Source organism: Haliaeetus leucocephalus, unplaced genomic scaffold, assembly GCF_000737465.1.
Source record: "Haliaeetus leucocephalus isolate CR32 unplaced genomic scaffold, Haliaeetus_leucocephalus-4.0 Scaffold751, whole genome shotgun sequence".
NCBI lineage: Eukaryota > Metazoa > Chordata > Aves > Accipitriformes > Accipitridae > Haliaeetus > Haliaeetus leucocephalus.
Genome location: NW_010973187.1, coordinates 6,575,724 through 6,598,511, shown reverse-complemented (window position 1 = coordinate 6,598,511; position 22,788 = coordinate 6,575,724). Strand labels below are relative to the sequence as shown.

Genomic DNA, 22,788 nt, shown 5'->3' with positions numbered 1-22,788 from the left:
CATTTTCCAAATCTCTGCCTGACAACCAGTAGAGACTCTGATTCTTTCCTTTATACCCGAAAACCTCCTCTTCAACTTTCACACTCAAAGTTGGATATTCCTGTGCTAGCTCATACCACATTTTGAACAGATGGATGTATTACTCCAGATAAAGAATCTGAAGGTTGGAAAGGAAAGGCTGGGAAATTGTGTGCTTAAAAAGACCAGAGCCTGAAAGGAGAGAAATTTGCCTACAAACACAGTGTTTTGACAGAACCATTGATTATTTTACCAAAATAGCAATGTACCAGCATATTTTCAACTATCTTCCTTCCTCCAAATGATGACTGTGGTATCACTAAAGTGCAGTCATGGGATGTAACCATTGAGCACAGCCAGTCTATTCTTCCTCAGTTAGGAAAAAACGCTGTGGTGATTCTACTGTCTCCCTACCTCTTCCCAGCTCCCAGGGGAAAGAAAGAGGTAAAAGAGAAAACAAGTAAAGATTTCCCTGGCCTTTGGTATAGATGCCACTGACAATTCAAGGCAACAAGGTTACATTTTATGAAGAACTGGTATCTGCCCACAGCTCTACTTTTCAAAAAAAACCAGACAACTGTGACCTATCTCTGTGTAATGATAATAGCATAGTAAGGAATTTGTGAAGAATAAATGTATTGGGAATAAATGTATTAGGAAAGAGTGTCAGTTCAAACCTTCAAGGAAGCACATTGCTATAAAAAGCAGCAGCAAGGTCTTACCAGTATCAATCAAAAAAAAAAAAATCCTAACTCAGTAATAACCCCACTCTTTTGCTGAAAGTGAACTTGGTCTTCGAATTTGTGACAGTGCTTGCAGGAGGTAGGAATAATTATTAAAGTTTTCCCTTAAGTGGACATAATATAGAAAAATGACACCAACTGTGGAGAATAGAAAAAATTACCATCACCAAGAATGAAACAATTTTTCTAAAAGCCTGTGCTTAACTTTCTTTTATATGACATTAGACAACAATAGTTCGGATGCCATCATTCTGCAAAGTCTGTGGAGTTTGGTTAAGGAATACTGGCCTACCCATATTCACAAAGACAAATTCCATTTACTTAATTCAGGTCTATAAATTACATTAAAGAGTAGCACATGATTTACAAATTGTTAGCATTGACAGCATTGAGGAAAACTGAACTTAGCATAAGGAAAATGGGTCAAAATCCAGTTCACGAATCACTTTGAACATCACTGAATTGGGATCAGCCTCAAACTTGTTAGGTGTTTATTTTGTTACAATACTCTTTGAGTTTGAGAGCACATTTTTCTACATTCTTCATTCAACAAAGTCCTTATTCATTCAGTGAAGAAGCATTATGGAGTAATCTACTGTAACAACTGCTATTTTACACCCCCATGCACCATTACTGGCAAATCACTTCTGCAGTACATACTTGCAGCTGGCCTCACGTTCAGAAATCACCAATGAAGGAATGGCAGGAGGCTCCTAAAAGCTCCCAGCGAGGACAGCAAAAGCCTAGATAGTTTGGAGCTGGACTCATCTCAGTTTTATGTGGGATGTAAAACTGACCTTGCTGCTGCCTTACAAATGTTCCAGCAATACTGTAATAACAAATTGTAACCATTTTCTTTTCCAACTAGCACCAAATGCTATGTATGTAACATGAGGTCAGCAACATAAAATTCCTTACTAAAGGCTGACTCAATAAAACTGAAATAGCATCAGACTAGATACTAAGTTTCATTAATGTTTTTGACTCAAGACATTAACTCTAAAGACTCAATATATAGTATTACAAGACAAATGAAGCTATTGATCGTAAGAGTAACACAAACTTACTTTGCAAACTGCAACCCTTTACTCATTTTTTTCACAAATCCTCTATTTATTTAGTTTAATAAAAATGTCATCACAGGGAAGTGAGTGCTGAAACAGTTGAGTCCTGATCCTGAGATTGCTTAAAGAGACAGAAGTAGAGAGAACTACCATTTTCAATTCATGCAGGTAGGAAACAGTTTTATCTCCAAAGAGGCTCAGCAGAGACAAAGAGAAAGAACGTGTATCTAAGGGGAGTAAATAGGGACCAGCTCCCCTACAGACAGCCAAATGTTAGAAGCTAAAATACCTAACTTGTGAGTCTTTGGGGTGGAATTCAAAACCTAGTTAGAGATGCCCAGCCTGTACATGGAGAAGGGCAGAGATCTCTGAAGGACAAATCCAAAAGCCTGCATGCTGCAGGGGCAGCAGCCTGGAGCTCTGTTTGCACAGCTTTTTCAACAGGTTCAGGGAGAATCAAAAACAGCACGAGAGTTCTGTCACCCCAAAGCAATGACTTCTTCATTTTTTTCTGCTTTATACAATATAGCAGGATTCTCCTGCTGATAAGTCAGCCACAGAATTGGACAACACACATTTTTTGCAATAAATTGCTTTGTTAGAAGATTAGATTCAATTGTGGTAGATGTAGAATTATTAAGTTCCTCAAATATGTTGCACTGAACCCATCTGTCTAGACCTGATTAATAAAAATAAGACAATTGTCTTCACCAAAAGGTTAAGAAGTCTTCTAGGACACAGAAGGTTCAATTCCCTCCTGCCACAAGGGGTTTGAGTGCCTCTTCGCTGAACATGTAACAGCTAACTGGGGTAGGGGTAGCAGAGGAAGGAAGAAAAAGCTTTGTATGGTATTAAATCATTACCAGATCTAACTTTCATTCTAACTGCTTCTGGAGCTGAGCCATTTTGCATAAAATTGCATTTATATAAACAGTCTCTTTCTCTGTGTCTACTTAGGGCATTCACCTGGTAAAGCAGGATACAGTGGAATGAAGTGGGTTTAAGACAGCCTATTTGCAGCTAAATTTTAAAAATCACCAATTTTCATATTCTATTAACTGTTAAGGTCCAAGTGCCACCTACAACTTAAGCACTGAAAAAGTTACTACTTCAAAAGTTCAGGTGTTCTAAAGCTTTGGAGGCAATCTGTTCTTAAATGAAGATACGTCAAAAGTTTGAAACACAGGTGGGAAAAATATGAATGCAATGTCAAACTAATTGCACTTCTTAGCAAAAAAAATTTTCAAAGCTTTTTTTTTTTTTAATACCACGGATACAGTGGCTCCATTTCATTATCACAAAAGCTTGGGAAAAAACATCTGGCAGAACAGACTAGAAACAAGCCAGAAAAACTGTGTGGGTGACATAAGAAAGAATATTTGAGAATCTTTTGAACAAAAGAAATTGCAGTTGGAAGAAATATTCTAAAGCTATTAATAAAATTAGAGTTAGATCTGGTAATGATTTAATACCAGCAAAAGTTAACAAGTAAATGGAATTTTCTGCAGGAACAACAAGAAAATCTGAAGAAAAGTTACTGATCTGAAAGATGTGAAGGAACACGTGTCACTGGTATATTTAAAAATAATCCATGACTGAGCTTTCTTTGAAATATATTTGTGTGAGAAACCTGCTGCTGAAAGGTTGGATGCAAGGTGAGAATAATCATAAAAGCACAGCAGAGAGTTGCTGCTAGGAGGAAATGACTGCTCAGATTGCTTCTGAAGATTCGCTGGTCAAATATGGACATTGAAATCTCTGGAAAAAACAAGCAACCAACAAGCCATCCTTAAAGGCTGCTTTTTTTCCTATCAGCCTGGACTAACAGATGGGCCTTGCATCATTCCCTGAGCAGACACAAAGACCAGCTTTGTCAGCACATGGCTGTATGGAAGCAAGAAGGATTCCAGAAGTGAGGGCTGTCCACTGACAAAGGCCAGGCTCTTCCCGAGGACAACATGAGAAGCCAGAAAACATTCATGGAGGTGCAAAACAGGAGCAGAATTAGGACCAGAGATACAAGGAAACACACGGTTAGCTTGGGTAAGCAATGATTGACTGTCACAGGAAAGAGTTTGGACAAAGTGTGTGACACATCTCAAACCCATAGGATAAAACTAAACAGAGAAAATGATGCTGACTAATAGGGAAAAAAAAAAAGCGCTTTCCCTAGAGGTGTGATTGAAATCTCACCAAGTGGTACATTTTAAACTGGAGTAGAAAAACATTAATGAAAGACACACGCAGGAACAATTTCAAACTGGCAGAGACATACTAGATGATCTGCAAAGTATCTTTCATCTCCACAGTCTATAATCTTCAATTATCTTGCCCAAGATGTTACGTTAATTCTAACTCTTCAGTCTGGCTTACTTTTACGCACAGCTTTTTGATTCTGAACTTCAAACCTATCAAGAAATTAAGAACTTTCCGTATTTAGTACCATCAGACAATGGTACAATATTCTTTCACAGTTGTATTAAAATTTATACGGATCCTAGTGCTTTGTGCAGCACCATCATCACACAGCTCTCAAAGCAAACATGCAGCTCACTGCACTTGTTCGAAACCCACCACTGCCAAGAGTTATATTCATGCACATGCTAAAACCACTGCTATGCAACAAGACAGTTTGAAAACCAGATGCCATTTAGAAAACACATTTCAGTCAAAATGACTCCCACAATAGTCTCCTGGAGTTAAATTCAATGACCCTAGAACAAATTACATAAGCATAAAAAAAAAACCTGCTCAAAATTATTTCAATCAAAATTATACCTAGAGTATGTATGCTCAGTATGTCAGCCTTGTTAGAAAAGCTCATACAGAAAGGTAACAATAGAATATTACAATTATATATATTTAAGCCAGCAATTGATCAAAACTGTTTTTATAAAAGTTTATTAAAAATAAATCAACACTTTTCTGAATGCTTACATTTTAACAGTCAGGTTTTGGTTCTGAATGATGTTTTGTGCAAGGCTTTTAATGCACGAAAAAAATACAAGAGACACCCCTCCAAATTGCTTATGGCCTTCCAGTGTGCAGTTAAAGCATTCATTACTATATGCTTCACCTTTTTTATTTTACCTTTTTCTCAGCTTAAATTAATCCAACTCTTTTTAAAACTACCTTATGAATGCAGTAAAAGTGGTTTTGGCACTAACAGAGCCACCAACAAACAGGGGTATCACAGCCACAGCCTCGGCATGCTCCACAGGCTTGCACTCTATGCCCCTCACTTTGGTAACACACACATAGGTGGCCATATAGGATGCTACAGTGCACAGTAAACATAGTGACCCAGTCTGCTTTGAAAGCTGCCTTCTAGAAATGTTTGCGTTTGGTGTCTTTGTCCCCTATTAGGTTTTTTTTTCATTTCTCCCACATAAATATTACCTCACTATTTTGTGTTGACTCTCTAGGATCTTGCATGTTATTTCTTTATCTGTAGTAGTATATAACACACTTCTAAATTTTTAAGTAATTTCTGCATATCTCGTCAATGGGTTGACAACACTTTACCACAAGAATTCATCAGATTGGGTCAAACAGAATTTAACACTAATTACTAACTTGAACAAATTTTCAAGACATAAATGTGTTGACAAATTCCAGATGTGACAGCATTATATTCACTAAATGTTTAATTACTACAGGGCAGGGGAGTGTGTGGGGAAGGAAATAACTGACTGCTTCTGCTACCATTTATCCTTTAAAAACCGATGTTGCTTAGGCTAACAGATCTTTTTTTCTTTTATTTTTACACCCATTTAAGGATTTTAAAATGTTTGTTCTATCCTGATGTTAGGGATGTTTAGCTGTTACTAGGAAGCAGCCTTGACAGCCTGGCAGGGAAGGAGATTTGTATCGTATTTTCCCCTAAGAATCATCATGCAACGTGCTTCCTTTCAGTCTTGTGTACAATAAAGAACTTACTGGATTGAGATCAGTCCATGTCACTGAAGCCATCATGTCATACCATCTTTTTCATGAATGCACTAAATTTTATCAGAGAAACAAGAAGCTTTTTTCTTCCAACACAATGACTGCCACAGAAGATTCTTCCAGAATCTTACTGATACACAGATAGGAAAACTTGTTTTAGTTTCCTATATAATTTTATTCAAGATCTATTTATTTGAATACTCTCTTATATTTTAATGAAATCTTTTTGTATTTGTTAGTCTGCATCTCTGTCTTCACCGTCTCCTCTGACTTCACTTCACTCAAGGCAAATCTGTCTGATTTATAGATTTAAACAAGTGACCCTTTTGGCTTTTTCCAAGCTTCATCATATTGGTGGCTCAGTCATTTATTAAGACAGCCAAAACTCACTCCTCTTTCTTCAGTTTCTAAAAGACAAACCCTCTGTTTTTAGAAGAAATGTCTATTTACTCTCAAGTATATGACCTTGAATTTCATGCTGTTAAACCCACTCTGTATCATACTCACCACCTTCAAGGTATTTCTTGCATATCCTCATAGCAGAAAAGTTTATTAAGCCCAAGGCATATAACCTTGAATTTTACACTGCAAAACTTTTTCAGTTTCTACTATACAGATCGTAAGAATTTTTACACGTTATGTTCCACACTGTATAATCAGTATTCACCACTTCTGACTTCTACCACACAGTCTCATTTTTTGTGCCCCATTTACACTAAATAGTATTTGACAAAAAGTGTTGCCAATTTCATAGACTTATTCAAGGCGTAAGTGGGAATTTTTTGCCTTTCTCCTTTTCCACTCTACCCTTTCCGCACCATCCCACCCCCTCCTGTCTTTCAGACCACAGAACACCTTTCTGCATACTAGAAGCTGCCTTATTGCTAGCACGTTCTCCTGCAGTTGGTTTCCCTGTGGCTTTTCTCTTCAAACTTAAGTGAAGCAAACATATTTTCTTCCATTGAGGAGAAACTTCCTCACCTTGCCCTAGAATTCATATTTATATTTTAGAATCTGCTCGCTTCAATTAGCAGTCTGTCTTCTAGGGTTTTTTCTGTTCAGCGAGTCTGACTAGCTGCAAATCTTGACTCATCAGAGCAGCACCCTTTCATCTCTCCTCTGTACTTTCTCATTATCTTTAGTCCTCACATCTTCTCTTCCAAAACTCAGTGCTTTCCAAAAAACCCTGCAACTTTTTAAAAAGGGACACTGAAACAAGATTCATGAAACATCCCAGAAAACTAAAAAGAGAATTTAAAAAAACAAACAAGAAACCCAGAAGGATGTATTTCTTCATCCAAATTTGTAGTTAATCTGTGACACACTCTGCCGCTGAAAATTTAGTGCAGTGGTAGAGGGTTTTATGGAGTTAAGAAAGCAACTGGGTGTATTCATGGAAGGAAATACAAACTGCTAAATACAAAGAACATCAACTCCACAGCAAGCATTTAAGCCACAGGTAATATGAAGGTATAACGCACATCAGACTAAACTCACTCTCTGCTTGCCAGTCTTATGTTTTTCCTGCATGTCCGATACTAATTGGAAAGCAGTCGGACAGTTTTACTGTCTTGTAAGAAGTAGAACAGTGGGTAAACTCACTTCTGGTCTGACTTAATGTGGCTGTTATAATGCATTCAGCAAATGTAGAGTATATCATCTGCATCTTCTACATCCTGCCACTTTGTGTTTCCCCTTTACCCTTCTCTTGGGTCTCTGCAAGAGCTCTCTCACTATTGCTTACTGTATTCTCACCATACTCTGCAGTCTTAAAAAAACACAACAAAACAACCAACACCCCTCCCCCCCCCGCCAAAAAAAAAGAAAGATGATGAGAATCCAGCTTCCCCCACCATCTCTGGAAAACTTCTCAGTATCTCAAAAGTGTTTGCACAGATTAGCTCTGCTGGCTCACTCACTGTTACAGTAACATCACTTTTTAAAAGCAGTTCAATAATTTATTAATTTTGGAACTATTATTAAAGGAATCTTTCAAAGTATTAATGAATTTGTTTTCTCTTCATTATTTTTATTCAATATATAAATTAGGGAAAAGCCCCTTTCTTCTCTTAGCACATTTACTTTAGCATTAATTTACCTAAGGAGAAAAAGGAAAACAAAAGGCAATTCACAACATTCTTTGCCTCACTCTGCTCATCAATTTTAAAAGAAAGTATAAAAAACTCTGTAGAGTGATGCACAGATAAATCCGTATTTCTGAGTTAGTTCCCTCACTTTGAGGATCAATTAAAGTACTTTGTAATGCCCTGAAAAGCATGCTAGAAATTTGCTTAATGTGGTATTTCCTGAGAGGATCAAATTATTTTCTGTACCTGAGGGTGTCTTTGGAAATTTTTTCAGAAATTTAAGACTCCTGGAACCAGTCACGGGGGAGTTTATTTTGATACTCCAAAACATGCAAAAAACAAGGCTTGAATGTACTTGCAATCTATTGGAGGTGCATGCATCTAATTTAGTCCATAATGACCTAGGAAAGGCACTCGTAAGTAGGACTACAGATATGAGTTATAGAGAGATAATTCAAGAGTACTTGCCTTTCTATTTCATACCTTAAAATCAGAGCAACTAAAGATGGTAACAGATGGTCAAAGAAACACTTGGGGAATGATGTTTACAGTTAATTTGATTACTTAAGTCAGGTAGACTCATAAAGTGGACACCAGACAAAGGCTGGCTACTTTTCAAGGCAGAGGCAATAGGCAGCCAACAGAAGTATCCTTCTGCCACCCCCTGACTCATTTCTGCATCAGAGGTCTCAGGTTCCAAGCTTTTTTTAGACAATGAGGAAGGAGACACAAAGATTGTTTTCCAGAAGCAAATCTTTGTGCAACTGATCAAGCATATAACCTTAAATCCCCAAATCTAGAAAATTTTCCCTTTTTTTTGGTCCTTCATTTATAACACCTATCCCATAATGGCAGCATTTCTAGATATTGCAAGAAAAGTTCTATCAAGAACAGAAAAAAGTAACCTTAAAAATACTATCTTTGATACTGATAGGACTTGATACTTTAGAGAAGGCCCTAAATTTTTAACGCTATATCAGTAAAATATAGAACTGTGTACACAGAGTTACTAGACTTCTACTGCTATATGAAGGAGTTTTGTTTGCAAATATAATTTTGTATTAAAGAATACTTAAAGCAATTAGGGTTTCTAACCTGTCCTGAGGACAAAAACCAGTACTCTGTATATGCCATGTGCAGAAATAATGAAATTAAAGGAGATTTCTCATAATCAGATATTTGGGAGTATCTTCTAAGACTAAACTACCTTGCTTTCTCCAAAAAAGAAAGATTTTCAATACGTCTTAGCGGCAGTCTATTTTTGGATGATTATGATAATTAAGTGTTAAGAGAATATTGATCCAAATCTTGTATAAAGAAACAAGATATTAAGAATTTTTAATTAAAACGACCACCCCAGGAAGATTTGGCCCAAATACTTCCAAAATACAAAACCCAGACATTTTAACAAGGGTAGCCAAATGGTAAAATACACTGTAGTCTGAAGTGGGAGTCTGCTCTGAAAAATGACAATTTAAAACACACATTTATTTTTTATCTTGAGATTAATAAACCAAATCTCTACAGACTCTCCACAGTACCATGCTGCATCCCAACTGCTCACGAGAAGCATTGCAGAAGACTGCAATCAACACCATATTAATTTTGACTACATAAAATTCTGCACATTTCAGTGGTTCCATAATAGGAATAAATAGTAACAAAAAAGAAAAGAGAAACAACTTCTATCAATTACTAAAGTACGTAAGTCCATCATACTGCTACAAACCAAAGATCCCTCCTGGCCCAATATGCTGCCTCTTGAAAGGACCGGCAAAGGATACGTAGGGAAGAGAGTAATAAAATTGTAACCAAGAGAAATTTCCCAATATACACGAATACACGACTGGCTCCTGGTAATCTTCATTTCACGTACTTTGGTAATTAGGTATAGAATTTTTCACACTTATTGATCTGACCTGTTGAAATACGACATTTCATATTGTTCTTGTATTGTCAAACTGGAGCTAAAAAGGTTGCTGAATGCATTACTTAACATTAATGCACCTAATCAACACATTGGAAAAATTTATTGAGGCTGTACGTAAACACCAAGACATCAGAAACAACAATACTGCCTAGCTCTCAGCAAGAGCTGCATATACAGCATTGAGTCACACTAGGTTTTATGCCATCAAACAGGGGAAATAAAAAAAAAAAATCTGATTTACTTTCATATAAGACCGTAATTAGAATTTGATTTGATACATGATGTTGGATCCTGGGCTAACCAACAGTTACAAAGAAAGCTCTCATACAACAGCAACTGAGAAGAACCGTTACATTTCTGTTCAAAATCTTCCATAACAAATTCAAGAAATTTAAGTTTAACATAATCCTGTATCTTTGTTCACAGGTACCCTTAAGCAGAACAGACAAAACACCAAGGATGAATGCAAGTTCCAGTTCTGCGTTGGCAGACTGTCACCATACAGCACAAGGGAAGAGAGGACTCTGCAAAGCCACTCTTCTCAGTGGTGGGAAACGGGCAGATCTGGAATCTCCCTCCCTGAGCACGTCAGGAAACCAAATACTTGCCCTCAAGGAGAATATTCTGCTCTGAATCAGCAGATCTATAGCATTTTGCTCCTGCCAGGAGCAAGGGAAAGACCAGGATGAAGACTGTCACTCAGGAAGTCAGTCGACCCCTCTAGTTGCTTGAAAACCAATTAAACACACCCTACTGTAACAGCACAAAGCTGATGGTTGTAACGTACAGTGAGAAATTTTGGGTTTTTTTTTTTAAAATAGGTACACTACAATAGATGCTATAAATTTATAACATCCATTTTTGTTAGTCTTTCTACAGAAAGTAAAGCTTTCAGTCATCCATGAATTGATAAGTCATGAAATATTAAAAACATAGGTTCAATGACCCATTAAATATGTTAGATGCAACTGCAAAACATATCTATAAATATCTTTATACCTCTTGCATAGATGATCCTGCAACGTGGTCATAACTACAAGTTTTCCATCTTTTATTCAGTTATACTTGGTTTTATCAGATAAAGAGCATGAAACATCATCTGTCAGCAATTAATTGGAAAGGAAAAAACCCTGTTCTTCAAATACAACACTTTTTTATGCAACTTCCGTCACCCTTTAACACAACTGTGAAATTCTGCTAGTTATAACATTTATCACTTAGATTCACTTGGCTTTTCTAACCTGGAAAAAAACAGTTTCTGACACTCACATGTTTGGCAAGCACATGTGTTGGGTAAAAAAGTTAGCAGCCAACCAAGGCAACCAATGAACTAGTGAACCAGTATGCTGGCACACCCATCAACAACGCTGATCAATGAATTTAACTGTGCTGTATCTGTAGACAAGTGATATGCAGGAAAAGAATGATCAGGTTGCAATGAGGGAAGAGAGAAATTTTGTATCAAATACTATTACATTTCAAGAAATCCGCAGGGATTGTTTTGCTCTTTGGAACACTGACTATGTATATGTTCCATTTAAACACCTGCCAAAGGGAAGCATTGCTTAGGAACAGTATGCAGCCAATTAGTATTTCTCTCCTGCCTTTATGGTATTCAAAGATAGTATCATTTAGACGGACAGAAACATTCGAAGACACAACCCCTCCATAGATTCCCCAAAACATCTTGCTATACACATTGAGTTAAAATTTGTGTAGTTAGTAAACATTGACTATATGGCCCCTACATCATCACAAGTCATTTATGGTGCAAGAGAATCTAACATAGTAATGTACTGCACAAGGCAATTTTCACGTAATTCAGGAATGGATTAAAAGCATAAAAGAACCTACATAAGGTGTCCTATTTTAGTTTCAGTGGAATACAATGCAATCAAGAAACATAATTTCTCAGTTTCCATGACTAATTCACTTATTTTTGCAGCTGACAGTTGTGATAGCTAATATATTTTTGAATAATTGTCAAGACTTTTCTGTAATATTCAGTAATTATAAATCTGAGTTTTTTGAATGTTAAAATTAAATCACCATGAAAAGGCTTAAATCCCTCCAAAAGTACTATATACTCTGAAAAATCCATGCAAGAGATCAATGGAAAGGTGCAAAAAAGCTAGAAAGAATCAAGCAATCAACGAAGTCTTTTGATCTCATGGATGAAAGATAGTCACCCTCCTACTAATAGGGCTATTGCCTACTTTAGTGAGAAACAGGAGAAAAATTGAAGAAACAGAGGGGAAGCAGTTATGATTTGACAAAGACACTACCAGGGTCTGATGAAAAGCTACTTGTCATTCCAATCAACTGTGCTATATCCTAAATGCTTTTCCACCTCCTTGGGGGCCTTTCACATAAGCTTTACATAATGGGTAAGTAGCTCCCGTGGCTATCTTCTGGAATCTCTTCAGTAAGTAGAAACAGAAATATTGCTCAAGTGTATTTTAAAATATCCATAGCAGAATCTGCATTGCAGTCAATAAATGTTAAAAAAATGGTATCAAAGAACCAACTGACCAGGAAGCGTTGTTATCAGCCTGCTCCTCCTCAGTAAGACAAGCTCAAGTAGCAGAGACCAAAACGTTGTCTAGGATATACTCAGGTTGAAAACACTTACCCTGGGGGCCTTTCCCTCTCTGCCACTGAAGACTCAGACCTGTTTTTCAACAAGTTCTCAACACATCTTGTCCAAGATGACACATTAAAAACAGAACACAGACAAGGTGATTACTGCCAGGAGTTGAGTTATTGGATCAGGACATCCAGACTATTCCTCTGAAGTGCCTGGCAGCCTGCACCCTCTTAATGGCTGTATTCAGTTTTTACTACCAGAAGTAGCACCCTGGAAAGTAGCAGTGCAGATCTCCTCCAGCTTAACCAGTGTTCAAAACTGAAGTCCCAGAGCTATCTCTATCCTTGCACATCTTGTCCTGCAGAAGCACTACATATCGTTAAAACTTGACTGATTTAATCTGGAAAGCGTACCGAGACTTCATCATCTCAAGAATAATTTTAGGACCCTAACCTCAGGAACCGCATTTCTAAGACACAATTTTGCACTAAAGAAAAAAAAAACCAAACAAAAACCAAAACCCAAACAGACCAAAAAACAGAACAGAACAAACATTAATACAAAGACTTTTCTGTCTCTAAAACTGTTCTTAATTTATTTTATAACTGAGAAATTGTGCAATATGAATGCTACCATGGTAACAACTCACTTTATTGAGCAAGAGAGAAAATAATTATCCCAAACCTGCATATCATGCAAGCACATGCAGTAAATTTAGTGCTGCCCTTTTTCCCCTTGCTATTTTTCTTCTTGCAAAGAGAAATAGATTTTGAATTTATACCTTATAGCAAGCCAGGCATCATTTTGCTTGTCCCTCCCACTTCTTTGTATATTTTACACCTCTTGAGTGCATGATGTGAAGGACCCAGTTACTTACAAAAAGAAAAAGGGATTAATGAATCAGAAATGCTCTTCCCCCTCCTGAGTTAAGTACAGAAGACTCCTATGTAAATGCTTCACGCATTTAAAAAAAATGAAGCCCTAAGGCAAGCACAGCACATGCTTAGTATTCACTCAGTATACTTAAACAGGAACCCTTACATTTATAGTAAACCAAAAGTTATTCATCTCCAAACATAAATTAAACCTGATTTTACTGTTCTGTCCAAATATTCTTTGTGATATTATGTTTGTGAACATATTGTTATATCTTATATACAAGGGACTGTAATATTTTCAGAAGAACTGCATGGATTTAGCCATACAAATCCAATTAATCTCAATAGAAGTTGTATAGCTAAATCCCTGTGCTCGGCTTTGACATTTTGGAAGCAGTGGGGGAGGTTTTTCAAGTAGTGAATATGTACAACAAAACTCGGTTTTCTCTAAGAAATAAAATGGCATGTAGATACTAACAGATATCAACAAATATATTTATGTGACTGTCAAGAAAATCACATTCCTAGCAAAGCAGGCAATGATCTTCACAAAACTCTATTTTACAAAAAATAACAGTATTACCCTGAAGTCTACAAGATAAAACTAATCACATGTACATATTAGTTGGATAAATTATTCTTATTTTACCTGCAGTTTTGATCTTTTTACTTCATTTGCAGTGGATCTGCCTGTCTGATATAAAATGTTAAAGAATTAATTTAATCTTATGTTCACAGTTAGAGGATAGCCAAAACAATGTGTTTGAGATACATAAAATTCATGTTTTTAAAAGGTCACTTTAAAGAAGCCACTTGAAAGTACTGTTTAAAAAGATGTTCTCATTTGCCACAGACCTTCCTCACTTTTTTTTGTTTATTTACAATCCTAAACAAATTAAAGAGTAGAAACAAAACTACTCTCATCCAACTTCAGCAACAAAGAATGCAGCTAATTTTGGCTATTTCTTGGTAGGTTTCTTCAGTTACTAAGAACAATTTACATGTACACACATTCAGGCATACATACAATACAGGCTGTGCAAAATCTGAATTCAGCAAGCTGTCTTCATGGAGCTGAAACTCTTCAAAACATCCAAATACAACTTATCCTGATACAGAATTCTTTCTGAAATACAGACTGTAACGGCATGTCCTTCATAAATACACACACACATATACTACTAAATATATTTAATACCTCCCTATGAAGCTCTTACAGAAAATGAAAATATAATTCCAGTAGTTGAACTTGTAAAACTTAAAAATCCATATAAAAAAGGCTACTCTCTGCCTTCTCTCTTCCCCCAAAGCCCTCAATAACCAATACCAGGATTTCACTTCATAAATATCAATGAGCTGCTTTCCATCTCAAGAAACATAGAACCAAAACCACTAGAGATGTATGTTTCCCATACAGCAGTTGAACAGTTAAATCCCAAGAGTGTTGTAACTGTGAAAGATATAAATAATGTCTCATTTTACAATAATTTAGGTTTTGCATTTGACAGTACTTTTTGTATGGACACTTTCTTTTTCCAGTTCAAGCATCATTCACACAGAGGCAGTGGAGACTTCTTTGTTTTTTAAAGAACAGAAAATAACTGACCATTTGGGAATTAGCTGGGCATATGAAGTATTTAACAAGCAACTAAATGATAAGGACAAATTCACCCAACAAAAGCCATCATGCCACAGTTTATTTTTCCTGTGTATGCACGGTTCGGCTGGTTTCTCACAGGAAGGCTTAGCTCAGGTGCTAGTTGAAAAGTATTATTTAAAGCTTGTTATATTTCAAATTAATCATGACCATTCAAGTACCGTATCCTCCAAGACAGGAACAATAACCACACTTTTTGCCTGAAATGGATGATAAAGCTGTTACTTCATAAAAAACTAATGCCATTAGAAGTAAAGTAAAAACATTGCTATAGAACTATAAAGCAATGTTTTTCTGCAGTGGTATGTTCTGAAAGCCTTATAATCTGACTTAAAACAAGTTTATAAAAGCATTAGCATGTTACAAAAAATACACATCATCAACTGGGACAGTATCTGAAATAGCCTCTCTGGCCAGAAGCTCTCAAAACCTTCTTTGAATTTTGCTTTATATAAAAGTTGTAAATTCTGGGGTACAGAACTTCAGTATATTAAAAATGCTTAATATGATTAAACATAAGTGATAAAACACTTAATATTTAAATAGACTTAAATAAGAAATTGTTTTGTGAGGAAGACTTTTATCCATAAACCTTTCCTAGTGCAAACACCCCTCTACCCATGTCTCTTACAACCTCAGCTACTTCCATCCCCCTCACAACTCAGAATCACAGAACAGTTGAGATTGGCAGGGACCTCTGGAGGTTACTTGGTCCAACTCCCCTTGCTCAAACAGGGCCACCTAGACCAGGCTGCCCAGGACCATGTCCAGATGGCTTGTGAACATGTCTGAGGAGGGAGACTCCACAACCTCTCTGGGCAACTTGTTCCAGTGCTCCATTGCCCCCACATTAAGAAAGTGTTTCCTGATGTTCAGAGGGAACCGCCTGTGTTTCAGTTTGATGCCCATTGCCTCTGGTCCTGTCACTGGGCACCACTGGAAAGAGCCTGGCTCTGTCCTCATTTCACACACCCTTCGCATATTTATATACATTGATGAGATCCCCCAGAGCCTTCTCCTCTCCAGGCTGAACAGTCCCAGCTCTCTCAGCCTTTCCTCACAGGAGAGATTCTCCAGTCCCTTCATCATCTTCATGGCCTTTCAGTGGACTCTCCCCAGTATGTCCATATCTCCCTTGTACTGAGGAGTCCAGAACTGGACACAGTACTCCACCTGTGGTACTCGCAAGTGTTGAGTAGAGCAGCAACTCCTTCCAGTTGCTCATTACATCCCTTTACACTCCACGCACCTTCTGCTCCTCCTGCTCCCCCACTTCTCACCAGAAGATGCTCCACACCCTGTGCCTGGATCTTGGTTAGGTCCTTGCTAAATGGCCAGAACCAGCTCAAACAAAAAAACCAACCTGTGCACATGCTAAATAGTCTCCTGAATGAAGGGTATGAACATGGACACCAGTTTTCATTAGATTTGTAAGCCTGAGCATCTTTGAAACTTGTGCCTTTCTGTCAATCTCAGCCAGAACTAGATAAGCTAAAAAAATGTGTGAAGGATATGAACAGGGTGAAAGAACTGACAGATATACAATTGAGTCTGTTTCCTTAGGAAATCAAGCTAGAATATACTCAAGAAATGAAGCAGCACTCTGAAAAGCAGATACTGTGAATATAAGGTACATGCTAAAGATCATCACATTCAAACATACTAAGTACTTGAGCAGGGCAGCCTTATCAGCGTTATCCTCAACAGCTTATGCAGTCCCTCTGTACTCCAGACAAAACAATGTTTGGATGTGGAGGAATGTGCAACAACTCAGTAACAGACATGTTTATCCTTTATTTCAAGTTTGTTTTGTGGGTGTTTTTTGTTTGTTTGGTTTGGTTTTTAATCCTTATTTAAAGGAAAGAAAATCTAGAAAACTGAAACAAGCATAAGATTCCCGTGCAGCCTCCTCTGACCAAACCTTCCTGGTGGCCTTTAACAGCAGTAGTTTGTTGAAGAAATCAAGGATGAAATACAGTCAGTAACTATTAATGTATGCAGGATCATCTGCTTCACAAATAAACTGTTAGTTATTAATTCAGAAATGTAATTTTCATTTAGTTGACTAATGAAATGATGATACCTCACTGTAAGATTTTTCTGAGGATCATTATCATTGTTATCTAGGTTCAGGGCTTAGCTTTTAGTCTCTAAATGCTTATTTTCTTCAAGTGACAAGACTTGCACTTCTGCCTGAGTGCAATCCACAAAAAAAATGTGTCTCCCTGCTTTTAGGCTGGCTCATCACCAGCCAGAGCCTGAGTTACAGTTCCCAGTGGCAGAATGCAGCCTATTCAAAACAGCATGATTAATTTAACTAAAAAGAAAACCACAAGCAGAGAGAAATGGATTAAAACCCAACAAAACCCTACATACATATGGTCTTATCTGAGACTTGCCTTGTTAACATTCCACTTTTTTCAGCCATAGGGTGAAGCACTTGCTGGTACTGCCCGAGTGCAACCGCTGCCTCTGACACTATAACCTGAATCCTTCCCCCTCTCCAACACAACCCAAGGCTGAATTCAGGTATTGTTCCTCCCATTACAAAGCAACTGAAAGAAAGCCACTGCCAGGTTCCCAGAAAGCTGGGGAAAGGCTTAACTGCATTTAACCCTTAGGGGTCCCTGGAACCAGCCATATGACATCCTCTGGTGCTAGGGACACACAGAGCACCAGTAATTCCCACGTTCTTTGTAACTGTTAAATGGTGTATTTGAGAATGCCACAGATGACACAGGCAGAGAGCACGGAAACGGTGCTACGAACCAGGAGAGTTTCATTTTCTTCAGTACAATCAGGTGTTACAATTCTCCTATAAAGATCTAATGGCTGGACTACAGATGTAATATGGTATTAACAACTGTTCACTTTCTGTTTTTTTCCCCTCCAACAAATAAATGTATTCAACTTTCCAAATTTGTTCTCCAGGTTCTTTGTAAGGGGAGAATCCAATAATGTAACAGACTGACAGGAAGGCAGCTGTGCCTAAAAATATACTCTTTGTAGTTTCAATTATATGACCATTATTCACAATAAATATACACTGCTACATTCCTTGTGCTCAGAATGGGAAGTAAAGATAGCAGTATATATGTTATGTTTATGGATGTCCAGTTTACCACAGCTGCAACTCTGTATTTAGATCTGACAAAGAAAAAGCTGAGACAACGAAAAAACAGTATCTTAAGTACTGATTAAAGTCACTGGCAAATCTTATTTAACCAAGAAATTAGACATATTTGGAAGAAAAATACTGGTGACTTACATTGGGTCATCCAAATACCTGACATAACATAAGATCCCAGTGACACAAATGAAATTATCACTAAAGTCAGTTACTCAGTAAAGATGTAGCAGGATTTATCACACCTGCATTTTTATCCGAAGCATTAAGTCTATCACCTTAAATTCAACAAAGAATTTCAGAAAGAGATGGCCTATTTCAACACAAATTAAATGGCTTTCCAGACGAAAAGCCATTTAAGATACTCAAATGCTTGCTTGCCTTCTACAGTTTAAGACATATGAGGTACTCAACTACGATTAGATATTAATCTAAAGATTCAATTACATTTTTTTTAAATTATTACAAAATAACTAAGACAAATACTTGCACATCTTTTCAGAAGCTGGCAAGCGTCATTTTCCAAATGTCTCCATTTATAAGCAGTGGGCACCATGAAGATGCCTATACTGTATCAGTGACTTCAACTAAATAGTACTCCTGTATTAAGGATGTCCCCTGCATATATGTGTGTGAGCATCTGTCTGGAGCATAGGGCTAGTTCCAGTATTTCTCCAGAACAGCGCTCCTTTGTCCTAACATCACTACAAAACAAATAAACATTAAAAAACAAAACAAAAAAAAACAGAAGATGAAAAATACATGGGCTAACTTTTATGCCTCATTTCCAATTCCTGCCTCTTCCTATTTAAAACATATTAGGACTTAACATGAAAATGAGGAGCTTTTCTCTTACTACCTAAGCAAATCCAGATAAAAGTATTAAGATGACAGTGATTGACAGTTTCATGATGACACACATCACATCTGCCAATACTTACTTTCTTCCTCATTCATGCAGGTTTATTTTTTTTCCAGAAGAATATGGTATTTATTAGTACAACATTTCCTAATTCAACATGCACGAAAAGTTTTTTAACTAGCTTTTTAACATTTAGTTGTAAAATAAGAGTTAATTATTTTTTACAAATTAAACCCCTGTGTTTCAGTAATTTTATTCATATAAATATGACCTTAAGCAAGCTTATCATCTGATGCAATAGATACTTTATATGGATAGCACTTTTATAGGTAATGCAGATAAGAGTATTGTTCTGCTCACGAGGCAGAGGGAGTTAAATCATGAAATATTCAGTTTTAATTAAGATTACTGTATCAAAGGCAGGGCTTAATGCAAAATTGAAGTAAGGATCAACGTTAATGCCTATTCTAAAGAAAATTTACATAAATTATGTTTCACTAGTGTACCACGAGTCCTATTTTGTCAATTTATACCATGTGGGATCATAGAAATTAGAGATGGAAAATATCTAAAGTTATCTTCAATCTCCTCCCCCCAACACAGAATTCTTTCCTCCAGTTTATGTCCGAATGCTTTGTCTGCTATCATTTTCAACAGAATTCTTTCCTCCAGTTTGTCTGAATGCTTTGTCCACTATAGTTTTCAACAGTTCAAGCAGTGAGGCATTCCACTAAAACTTCAGGGGAGACTATTACGCACTTTAACATCTCCAACAGAAAGGCTTTTTTATGGTATTCAAAGCTAAGATTCCCCTCATCTTATTTCATTATTCCTACTTAGACCTCTTTGGACTCCTCTAAATGAATCCTTCTTGGCACTTGAGGCCTATAAATACTTTCATTTTCATCATCCCCTGGTAGCTATTTAGCCAAATTAGTGTAGGGATCATCTTTCTTCATCTGAACATCACCAAGCACACAGATAGCTATAAGTAATAATTACATATGTTCATTTCCTTTAATCTTTCTTCACAAGTCATTCCCTTCTAGCCTTTAATTTCTGCCACTCTTCATGCCTACATCTTCTAAGTGTTACTACTTTCCAATTATTTTCCTTTCTCTGAACAGCTTTATTTCGGGTCATTTCCACTTATGCATGCTCGCTTAAATTTACCACTTTATCCTGACTTCACTGTTGTGTGTAGGTTTTTGTGGTTTGTTTTTTTTTTCTTTTTTTTTTTTCCCTAATAAAACATTGGGATCAAATCTCTCCCCTGTTCATGTCAAATAACCACAGAAAAAAATAAAATTACCTGCACTTGAGAACAGCATTTTAGCTTATTAAAAATAGGATAAGCAGAAGTGCCTAATAAATTCAAATTGTTTACATTACTCATTTTTATGTTTGGCTCTTTTTTCCAGGTTTTAGGCACCATCAACTTTGGGTAATCAGTCTGAAACAGCTTTGGTTTTTGGAGTACAGATAATTAATCTTTTTTATTTGTATTTATCTTTTTTAGTATCTGCATAAACACTTTCATCAACATGAAAATTAAATCAAGACTTCAAGCATTATTTTTTATCTCCTATTGTATTGATGATTCCTATCATGTTTGCTACCTTTCTTCTTGACCCTCCAACACACCGAGCTATCCCCAATGCCTAAGCACAATGTAAAGTTACAAAAACCTCACCTGAGCCAGACCAAGATGGCTTCGCTCTCATCAGATAGCAGTCTGGCTCACTGAAGTGAATTCCAGACACCAAGTAGAATTAAAATTGGGGCTATTTTTGGTATGGGAGATGAGAATAAGATGTTGGTTTGAGTAGGTGTTAACCTAATCATAGGTGATAAAAGATTTATTTTCTGCTAAGGAGATACTGCCATGCTAACTCTCCACCTGTACCTCCATTTCTCCCAGTCATTAAGCAGTGGTCTGGTTCTGGTCATGGCTGCACAGAAAACATGCTAAATTAAGTGGTCAAATAGCATTCCACAGGCTAGTCCTGTGAAATGCCCACCACAAGGTTAAAACCAGTGAGGTCTCAATGCTTTTTTGCAAGCACGTGCTGACCAGCAGACCAGCCTACCCTGCAACAGCTCCAGTCAGTCAGCCACCATGTGTTCCCAGTTAGCCATCCTTCCCCCTTCACTACTTCTACTGGTAGCCCATTGCATCTTCCGATACAAGTGAATCATTTAAACAAAAAGCTTTGCTATGTCAAAAGCTCATTTGTAAAAGCTAAGTATCCAGGATGAAGTTAAATGGCAAGCCTCTGTCACTATTAACTAATAGGCAGTCAGCTAAAAGCAAGATAAGATTTTTCAGGATACAATTAAAAAGCAATACAGAGAGATTATGCCATTGATGCTACCTGTTCAGTGAATCAGAATGGATTACTTCAGTCTCCCAGTCTTCTAGACTGTCAGTCTAGCATCTTTCACAAGCACTAGTCACACAAATTATTAAAAAGCTTTTCTCTACCCCATCAGTGTTATACATCCATTAGAGGCCACTCCAGGCCAGAAAATATCTGTTGCAAGAAGTCTTCCTAGGCCATATGCCAGTAATAAACAAAAAAGGCTGGAAAAGATCATTTTGTAACAACAATCTTTAGTTTTCTTCTCAAGTCTGTGTGGTAATTTCTTAAATCAATCCGTTTAATCTCTGTATCAACTATAGCAAATTTTTATGTATACGATCCGTTAGTTCATGTTTTGACATTCTCTTTCATATTTCTTGCCTATATATCTAGAACATGGAACACCCTCACTTTCATTTTATGTAGGTCACAGATGGTCTACAACATATCCAGCACTCTTCAAATATTAAACTAGATCAACTTAAGTCTTCATCTTCTCTATCTATGCCTTTTAAGAAATATTCCAGCTACCACACCTCCTACTTTTTTAAACTCACTACTAACCAGAGTCTTGAGTTCAGAACTTTTCAGAAGACACAGATGTTCTGCCTGTATATTCTACTCCTCATACTGGAATGTTTTAATATGTTCATAAAAGGATGATTAATTTCCCACTCTTAATTTGTATTATATTTCAAGAAACATTTATAGAAGGTGAGCAGGCAGAAAAAAAGTATGTAAAAACATGCACGCTGAAAGATACCTTTCAATTTTCTACGTGAATGGCTATGGAGAACTAGCATCATGTCCTGTTAGAAATGGCAACAGATATAAATTTACAATCATATTCAGAAATAAATATTAGTTAGAAAACACGACAATGATTTGAAGATTAAAATACAGAATTTTTGGTATTAGTAGGTAATTAGGGGTTTTTTTTAAAGATCTTTCTCTACATGCATAACAGTAGGGTAATGGAATTTCATCTGAATGAAGTTAAAGTTGCCCTATCACATGTTAATGAAACACAGATCAGCATCTGCTCATCTGAACTAGATCTGTCTTCAAATATTTCAATTTCAGTTGTTAACCTGTGACCAAAAATCCAAGTCGTATTTGTTTTTAAATTTTACCTCTAAAACACCTCCTGAAATTTAAATAACTGAGTGGCCTTCCATTTTCTTTTTAATTCTTCTATGAATTCCACTTGCAGAGGTTATACTTTGCCTCTTCACATGTCAAAACAAAGGTAGAAGGTCCTACTTTTCTTGACATATTTGGCTTTCTCATGTGGAAAAGGATCACTCTCAGAGCGTTTTCCACAAGACATTGAGCTGTTCTGTAGTTGCTGTTATCAAAAAACGGTTCAAAGACGTATGGTTCACATTGCAATTTCAAGGATGTAAAGTGACAGATCATCATCACAGAATTCTGCAAAATAAGTTTCCACCAAAAAAAACCTTGTGTCCTGGTTTTGGCTGGGATAGAGTTAATTTTCCTTCTAGTAGCTGGTATAGTGCTGTG

General features: G+C 36.8%; 1 protein-coding gene across 1 annotated transcript in view; it reads right to left on the bottom strand.

Moving 5' to 3' along the window:
- The window catches only part of ORC5 (origin recognition complex, subunit 5), a 73,426-nt gene that overhangs the window by 4,915 nt on the left and 45,723 nt on the right, over positions 1-22,788 (bottom strand). The window lies entirely within an intron of this gene.